The sequence below is a fragment of the Micromys minutus genome (assembly GCF_963924665.1).
Source record: "Micromys minutus genome assembly, chromosome: 21".
Classification (NCBI taxonomy): domain Eukaryota; kingdom Metazoa; phylum Chordata; class Mammalia; order Rodentia; family Muridae; genus Micromys; species Micromys minutus.
This window is the reverse complement of record NC_137956.1, coordinates 48,703,171-48,712,605: the sequence shown is the minus strand read 5'-3', so window position 1 is coordinate 48,712,605 and position 9,435 is coordinate 48,703,171.

Below are 9,435 nucleotides of genomic sequence, written 5' to 3'. Positions count from 1 at the left end.
CACTTTAGTGGTGAGCGGAGCCTCTTTTAATGACCGAGCTTTGAGCTTACCTCTCCTTTATTGCAACTTCTTTTGAGAAAGCATTTTATTTGTTTGAAAGAAATGGATACTCTCTTGCTCTCTTACCTTCTCGTTCTCACTCTGTCTTCTCCCCCCTCCACCTCTCTCTCTCATTCCCCTCCCCTTCTCTCTCCACAGCTCATGGACAGCCTCCCTCCTCCCACGCCTTTCTCTGTCTCTACTACCCTCTCAACTCCCCTCCCCAAACCCCGAATAAACTCTATTCTATACTTAAAAAAAGAAAGAAAGGAAGGAAGGAAGAAAAAGAAACAGATAACCTGCCTGTGGTGGAGATTAAGAACCAGGGCTCTATGCATGTGAAAAGTGTGTGTGTGTGTGTGTGTGTGTGTGTGTGTGTGTGCATGTGTGTGTGTGTGCTGGTGTATATGTGTGTGCATTCATATATGTACCCATGTGTGTGCGTGTGGGTGTGTGCGTGTATCTGTTTGTGTGTCTCTGTGTGTGTGCACCTGTGAGCATGTGTGTACAGAGGCCAGAGCTGGACTCACAGGCAGTTGTGATTGTGAGCTGAGCATGGAACTTCAGTCCTGTACAAGAGTCTCCAGTCCCCTTAGTAGCTGAGCCATCTCTCCAGCCCCTGCCTTTTTTTTACTTACTTATTTTTTATTTTTGTTGTTGTTAGGTAGAAACTCACGTAGCTGTCTTTGAACTTGTGATCCTCCTGAATCCATCTGCTGGGTGCTGGGATTATAGGCATGAGCCACCATACTCAGTCTGAGAGGGACAGCTTCAAAAGTGTTACGTTCAGGGGCCTATAATATGGCTCGGTGGATAAAGACAAAACCCTCTCAGCCTGAGTTAGATCCCTGGAACTCAGGAGAGAACCAGTTCCATAAAGTTATTATCTGGCTTCCAAGTATGCACTGTGGAAAGTGCGCACACTTAATTTAATTAATTAAACTTAATTTTTTAAATACGATGTGCAGTAATGTTGATGTACCTCAATTGGCAGGGTGTTTGCCCAGCAGGCATGAAGCTCTGGGTTAGAGCCCGGTGTCACATACACTGGGTGTGGTGGCACATGTCTGCAGTCCCCACAGTCCCTCAGGTACATAACAAGTTAAAGGCCACCCTGGGTCTTTGTCTTAAACCTGAGCCTTTGCCCGAAAACAAGGAAACAAACAAATGTTATGCTGGAGATGCTGGGAGCCATGTTTCACTGCTGAACAGGAGGATCATGGGAGAGAACAGGAAAACATGAAGGTCTAGGGGGTCTGAGGAAGTCTGAGGGGAAATCTACTTCTCGCTCTGTCCCCCACAGAAACTCCAGTAACACGCTGCACCTTAAACTTTGGTTTAAGGTGGGTCAGAAGCGAGTTAGAAGGGAGGCATCAGGAGTGGGTAGGAAAGACGTTGCAGAGACGACTCTCCGCTCTTCAATTCTTAAAACCTGTATCTGTACCTTGAGGATTTCATACACTTGCACAATGTATTTGGTTATTTCCAGTTTTATACCCCCAAGTCCTCCCTGGTTCTCTCTTACCCTTTCCCCCATTTCATTCCTCCTCTTGCTTCTTCCTTTCTCCTCCTTCAGTTCCTCCTCCTCCGCTCCCCTCCTCCTCCTCTTTCTGCCATCTTTTTCAAATGCACTGAGTCTTAGAACTACCCATAATGCACAGGGGTTAGGACCAACTATGGGAGCATGAGCAATCTAGCAGGGGGGTCACACCACTGAAGAAAACTAGCTCTCCCTTCCTCAGCAGCCTTGAACTTCCAATGGTTAAAAGAAAATATAATTGTAATGTTGTCACATGGTCACAGGGTCAAGCTTCCTGACGGATTTGGGGTGGAGTCACTTTACTGGCAGAAGATGTTTGTGGCAGGTATTGTTTTTCCCAGTGTCAGAGTGGGCACAGCAGATTCTCACGATAGGCTTGGGTATTAACCAATTAACTCCAGGCTGAGAGGATGGGAGGAGGGGCCCTGGGTCTGTCCTGAGACCCTAATCGTCTGTTGCTGACCTTAAACCTCAGCGATGAGCCGCCCCTGCTCCTGAGGATTCACTGCCAGATGCCTTAAAAATTTCCCCCAGGAGTTCTAACAATCATGAGTGTGTCTTCCAATCATGGCGGCTCAGCTCCACTGTGCTCCCCAAGGAGTCCTCCCCAGGGAGTGCTCCCCAGGGTGTGCTCATGCAGATGTATGATTTCATGGCAGGACACTGAAAAGAAAATTGGTGTGTATGTGCTGTGTGCGTGTTGCACGAGTGCCTGTGTGTGTGTACGTGCATGCATGCTCATGTGTGTGCACGAGTGCATGTGCACCTGCACATGCACATGTGTTTACGTCCACAGCCGTGCACACCAGGGGCCTACTTTGAGTGTCTTCCTCAATTCTGTCCACTCTATTGTTTCAGAGTCTTGTCACTGTGCTCCGAACTCACCTTTGTGGCTAGCCAGCTCCTGGGAGCCTTCTGCCTCATCTCTGGCTTTAACCTGGTTGCTAGGGGTCTGAGCTCAGGTTCTTCCACAGAGATTTTGTTGCAAGGGTGGACCTGCTCATTTCTCCCTTCATAAATCTGGTGGTGCTGCCCTTTAAGGCTCCGCCTCCCCCACCTCTTCAGTTAGGGCCAGCCAAGAAGAATAAAGCCAGAGTAAATGGAGATATCTAAAGGCTATTTAGCATGGCAACAAGTTTATTGTGACTCCTAAGCTGATTATATCCCTTTTGACTTCTAGCCAGTCCCTTCACTGGGCTTTCATATAGACTTGGCCACCTATCCCAGCCCCGGGCTGGCAGCATGCCTGTCTGCCTACACAGTCCCTGCCCCTCTTCCAACAATCTCTTCCCTGCCTGGCTTCTGCTCTGGTAAGCCAGTAAGCCATTGCAGCGACTGTTCATTAGAGGTAGTGTGATAGGAATGAAGAATGTCGAGTGTGTGCTGGAGAGATGGCTCTTCAGGTAAGAGAGCTTGCTATGTGAGCATAAGAACCTGAGTTCAAATCCCTAGCACCCCCACAACAACAACAACAACAACAACAACAGCAGTAATAAATGTGGTTTGAATATGCTTGGCCCAGGGAATAGCACTATTAGGAGGTGTGGCTTTGTCGGTGTAGGCATGGCCTTGTTAGAGGAAGCATATCACTGTGGGGGTGGACTTTGAGACCCTCCTCCTAGCCACATGGGAGCCAGCTTCTGTTTGCCTTCAGAACAAGACAGAACTCTCAGCTCCTCCAGAGCCATGCCCGCCTGGATGCTGCCATGTTTCCTGCCCTGATGATGATGGACTGAACCTCTGAACCTGTAAGCCAGCCCTAATTAAATGTTGTCTTTTATAAGAGTTGCCTTGGTGTCTCTTCACAGCAATGAAACCCTAACTAAGACAACAGTAATAAACCAGCTGTAACCACACACACCTGTAATCCCAACACCGAAGGCAACATTGCTGGAGCTTGCTGGGTACCAGCCTAGCTCCACGTTCAGTGAGAAAGCCTGTTTGTATGTGTGCGCACAGACATGCATACCCTCCCACCACACATACCCACACACACACACACACACACACACACACACACACACACCCACAAACACACATACCCACCACACACACACACACACAAAGTGTGGAATGTATATGGAACATTCGCCTCTGTGTAGGGTGGTGATGTGGTAGGTAGGAGATCATACGTGTGGATGCTAACTCTTACCACAGCCGCAGACATTTGATTTAGCTTGCCTCTCCCCCTGTGCACACTGTGAAGTGTGGAGGGCTGTGGAAATTAAAGTCAGGTCCTCTGCAAGAGCATGTGCTCCCAGCCACTGAGCCCTCTCCAGCACCACCATCGTTTTTTGTCTTTTGGAGACAGAATCTCCCACTGAACCCAGAGTGTATGCATTTGGCTTGACTGGCTGGCCAGCAAGCTTCAGGGATCCCCCTGTGTCTGTCCTTCCCAGCACTGGCCTTACAGGTGGGCCGTGCTTGTACCTGGATATTTGATGTGGGTTCTGGGATTTGAACTCAGGCAAGCACTACGCTGACCTAGCCATCTCCTTACTTGAATTTGGGGTTTCTGTAAGAATCATTTCTTCTTAATCCATCTGGTGGATTGCGCATGATCCTAACACCTTCCTTCTATACATTGGTTCAGGCTTCTGGCTTGGGTCCAGCCAGGCCCTTCTCTAGGAGTTTTGCATCTGGAAATGAAAGAGGCGAACACGTAGTGTCCATAGCAGAGTCTGTGTATCTGTTAGGACTGCCAGGATCACAGGGAGAAAAGAGAAGGGGGGAGGGGGGGCTGTCACGCAGCCACAAAAGAGAGAGAGAGAGAGAGAGAGAGAGAGAGAGAGAGAGAGAGAGAGACAAGCAGTTTGAATTTGACCCCACGAGGGGTTTCATAACCCTTGAATTCTGTACGACACCCCGGTTCCCCGCCCATGCTTGTATTAGCTAAGGTTAGGATTCAATAATGTGTGACCGGAAGAAGCACTAAGAATATAATCAGCAACTGGGAAGTGGAGTGCATGAAAATTTAAGTACAGGTCAAATAATGAGCTCTGAGTCAGAGGACGGAGTGTCCCTTACCACCGTCATGCAAGGGGGTGCAGGAGCTGGGGTCTGACCCCCTGATAAGTGCAGGCATGCAGTTGCTTGTGCCAGTGTCTATGGAGATCAGAGGACAGTCTTTAGAAGCTACTTTATGTTTTGAGCCATGATGGCTCCCGGGGCCTGATGTTCTGCCAAGCCGGCTGATGTGAGTCTCAGAGGTCCTTGTGTCTCTGCCTCGCCAGTGTTCCAGTTGTCACTGTGACCTTTCTTTTCATTTTTAAATATTTAGATGTATGTCCATGGAGGTCAGAAAAGGACATCAGGTTCCCCGTGGCTCGGCTACAGGTGGCTGTGAGCCTCCTGATCCTGGTGCTGGGAACTGAGCTCAGTTACTCCACGTCTGGCTTTGTACGTGGGTCCTTGCTAAGTTATCTCTCTGTGAGAACTACCCTTTATGGTATCTCTGGGCACACCAGCTGCTTTTGGTGCCTGACACATTTCCTCAGCCTGTGATTGATTTCAGCTAACTCCACGCTGGGTAGTTCTCTTGTTTACTACAGCCTCCCTTCCACTGTAAGGATTTGCTTTGTCCCCCATGGTTTTTCTGTCTTGGTGGGTGCCTTCTGCAGAACGTTGCAAGCTCAGCCCTTGAACAGTTTGGAAGTGGAAGGAGACTGAACCGTAGCTGACAATGGAAAATTGCTTCCAAGGTGACTCACTCATGTAGGTTTTAAGTCAGCTCTGACTGTTGTCACCAGGCCCCGATTCCGCCAACCATGGGTCCTGTAAAGGGCTAGGTGTCTTCACAGTCTGGTGGCTAGCTTCCTACAGAGTGGTCAGTTTTTACCACTATTGCTCTGTAGCAGAGCTTGAGGTAACCCCAGCAGTTCTTTTTTTACTGTTGAGAATTGTTTCTCCCAATTTTGGGATTTTTGCCTTTTCAGATGAATTTGAGAATTGCTCTTTCCATGTCTTTGAAGAAGTGTGTTGGGATTTTGATGGAAATTGCATTGAATTTGTAGGTTGCCTTTGGCAGGATAGCCATTTTTACTTTGTTAATTCTGCTAATCCATGGGCATGGGAGATCTCTCCATTTTCTGAGATCTTTTATTTCTTTCTTGAGAGACTTGAAGTTATTGTCATACAGATCTTTGACTTGTTTCATTAGAGTTATCCCAAGGTATTTTACATTATTTGCGGCTGTTGTGAAGGAAGTTGTTTCCCTATTTTATTTCTCAGCCTGTTTATCATTTGTATAAAGGAAGGCTACTGATTTATTTGAGTTAATTTTATATCTATCCACTTTGATGAAGTTGTTTATCAGCTGTAGAAGTTCTCTGGGACTGGAGAGATGGCTCAGTGGTTAGAGCACTGACTGCTCTTCCAGAGGTCCTGAGTTCAATTTCTAGCAACCACATGGTGGCTCACAACCATCTGTAATGGGATCTGATGCCCTCTTTTGGTGTGTCTGAAACAGTGTATTCACATACATTAAATCAACCAATCAGTCAATCAATCAATCAATCTTTGAAAAAAGAAGTTCTCTGGTAAAATTTTTGGGGTTGCTTATGTATACTTTCATATCATTTACAAATAGTGATACCTTTATTTCTTCTTTGCCAATTTCTACCCCCTTGATCTTTTTGTTGTCTTACTGTTCTAGCTAGAACTTTGAGTACTATATTGAACAGGTGCAGGGAGAGTGGGCAACCTTGTCTTGTCCCTGATTGTAGTGGGATTGCTTCAAGTATTTCTCCATTTAATTTCATATTGGCTGTTGGTTTTCAATAAATTGCTTTTATTATGTTTAGGTATGGGCCTTGAATTCCTGATCTCTCCAATCTTTAAAAGAAAAAAAAAAAAACCCACAGGAGCCTTTTAAGATAATGGGCTTAGAGGCCTCCTACCTCTTCAAAGGCACACGTTTCCATTCACAGAAAAACATGCTTAGAGACTCAGGGTTTCTCTTCTCTGCCAGTCTCTTATTCTGAGAGCTATCCAGCCATCATTCGAAGACTCGATTCATTCTTAAATCAATGTCCGGGCTGTGTAAGCCACCCCAGGCCACAGGCACCATGTCTATGATCTCAGTCCTTCCCGCACCCTGCACCAGCACAGTGGCTCACGGTTGTGTGTGACTCCAGCTCCAAGAGAGCAAATGCCTCTGACCACAGCAGGGGCACTCCGGTGCACAGATTCACGGATTCACCTGCAGACACAGATACCTATGCATAATTACTGGGCATGGAGGCATATGCCTTTAATCTAGTAGAGGCAGAGACATGTGGATCTCTGTGAGTTTGGGGCCAGCCTGGGCTACATAGTGAGAACTTATCTAAAAACCACAACAAAACAAAATATTAAAAAACAAAAAAGAGCAGGCAAAGCTGGATATGGGTGCGTGTGCTTTAAGCCTGCACTGGGAGAGTGGAGACGGGCAGATCTGTGGGGCTCGGTGCCCCCAGGGATCTTAAATACTTACAGAGATCCAGGTCAGGGGGAGATTGTCTCAAAAGAAAGCAAGAAAAAAAGGAAGGTGGAGAGTGCCTATGGAGTGACATGAGATGCTGTCCTCTGACCTGTATACACGATACACACACATACACACACACACATACATGCACAAACACATGTACACACACACACACATGCACACTCACACACATACATATACACTCACACACTTACACATGTACACACATGAATACTCACATACACACATGCACACACAAGCAAACTTACGCATGTACATACACATGAAATATGCATACAGAAGCACATGCACACACATACACATGCACACAATGCATACATACATATACACATATGTATACATACACACATGCATACACATGCATACTCACCCACATATGCACATGCACACACACATACACACGCACACAATGCATACACACATATATATACATACACACATGCATACTCACACATATGCACATGCACATATACATACACATGCACACATAGGCACACTCACACACATACACACATGCGCATGAGCATGCACACTTGCACACATATACACATACACACACCAACAGGCATTATGACTAGGGTTTGTTAAGTGTTTGCCAGTTACGGTCACATCCTCCTAACACTAAAAGCTCTGAGAAGAATCATCCGATTTCTATAGGGACAAAGCTAAGACCTGGGAACTTCAATATGTGCCCAGCATCTCATGACTGTGGCAGTCCCGGGAATGGTCTGCAGCGTGACACTTTCCACGTAGACGGTCTTCACACGCCCGAACAGCTGTTGTGGTTATTTCCCAACTCTTCCCCCAGTTCATTCCAGATCCATCCCCGGCCCTCACAACTTCATATTACTTTTTAAATTTTAATTTTTATTATTGTTTTTTTGAGACAGGCTTTCTCTGTACAGTCTTGGCTTTTCTGGAACTTGCTCTGTAGACCAGGCTGGCCTCAAACATAAGATCTGCCTGAATATGTTTTTTTTTTTCTATTTAATAACTCACTAAGTGCAGTTTGTGCTGCCCCCCCCCCCCCATGCTCATGGCCTTCACTGGAGCACGCTTGATCTATCAGAGGCCACACCCTTAAAGAAAACTCCCTCTCTTCCCACAACCATCCATATCTCCTCAGCCAGGAGTGGGGGTTCATGAGCCCCTCCCACCTTCATCCCAGAATGGTGGTCAGGAGTCCGCCGGTCCTGTCACGTCCAGAAGACCCCGCTTCAGTGTGACCCTCCCCAGCCTCTGGTTCTTACACCCATTCCACGCCTGAGTTGATGATGCCTGAATCTTGAGGTTGAGGCAGATGTGACCATTTGTGGCTGAGCACCAAACTGCACGGGTTCCCTGCAGCGTGACTGGTTGTGAGCTGCAGCATTGACTACCGTCCCTGCACCAAGAACCTTCTCCTCTGGGGTCTCAGGGCTGCAATGATCTAATTCCTGGTAGATTTAAATCTCTGCAGAGACAACAACCTAGCGGCTCAAGTGGAAGAGACTCAGGGTTTGGTGACAGGACCTCCGCAGAGTTGTTTTGGTGGCCAAGGGAGTCATCTTGGCATCCCTGTGTCTCCCATATAAGCAAACATACAGCACAAGGGAAGGGAGGGTAGGAGGATTCTGACTGGATCCCTCACATAACTCTGTCGGTCCTCACATAACATGGGACCAGCATGTTATGTGAGGACCGACAGACAGGCAGAGCCCAGTGTAGCTTTTCTGAGAGGATTTTCTGTTTTCTTCCCTCACACTCTTGGATGAGGCTAAGGAGAGAAAATAAACCAACCTGTTTCTTTATTAATGATGCTTTTTGCAGAGTTAGATTAAGCACTGATTAAAGGCAAGATGTAAGTAAGCACTCTCTCAGTCACTTCTCTGGTTACAAGGCTTCCTTCACGACTCTATAAAATCACTTTGGCTCCCTTCCCGCTTGCTGCCCTCCTCAGGCTCCACCCAGCTACCCAGCTGCCCCTCCCAGAGCTCTAGCCCACTGCCAAGAGCGAGAATCTGTGGAGAGAATCTGTGGAGTCGTACAGTGCCCTGAGCCTCCCTACCAAGAAGACAGGTAAGCATCCGGGCTGGGGCGATCCCAATCCCCTGTCTTTTTCAGCCAGGACTTGCTCTTTAGAGAGCCTGTGTGTTTGCCGGACTGAGACCAAACCCCTTTGTAACCATGTCCCACTGGAATCAGGTGGAGCCCAGGTAGGGGATGCACCGTCAGGTGTCATAGCCGCCATCAGTTCTCACCGAGAGCAGAGAGCGGGAGGAGCTGGCAGGAGGGGCTGGCTGCCCCGCTCTGGCAGGGGCTCCGCACTCTGGGGGGCTTTCCTGCTCCCCCCCCCCAGGACATGTAATCAGAAATTTCTGTGCGGTTTCGT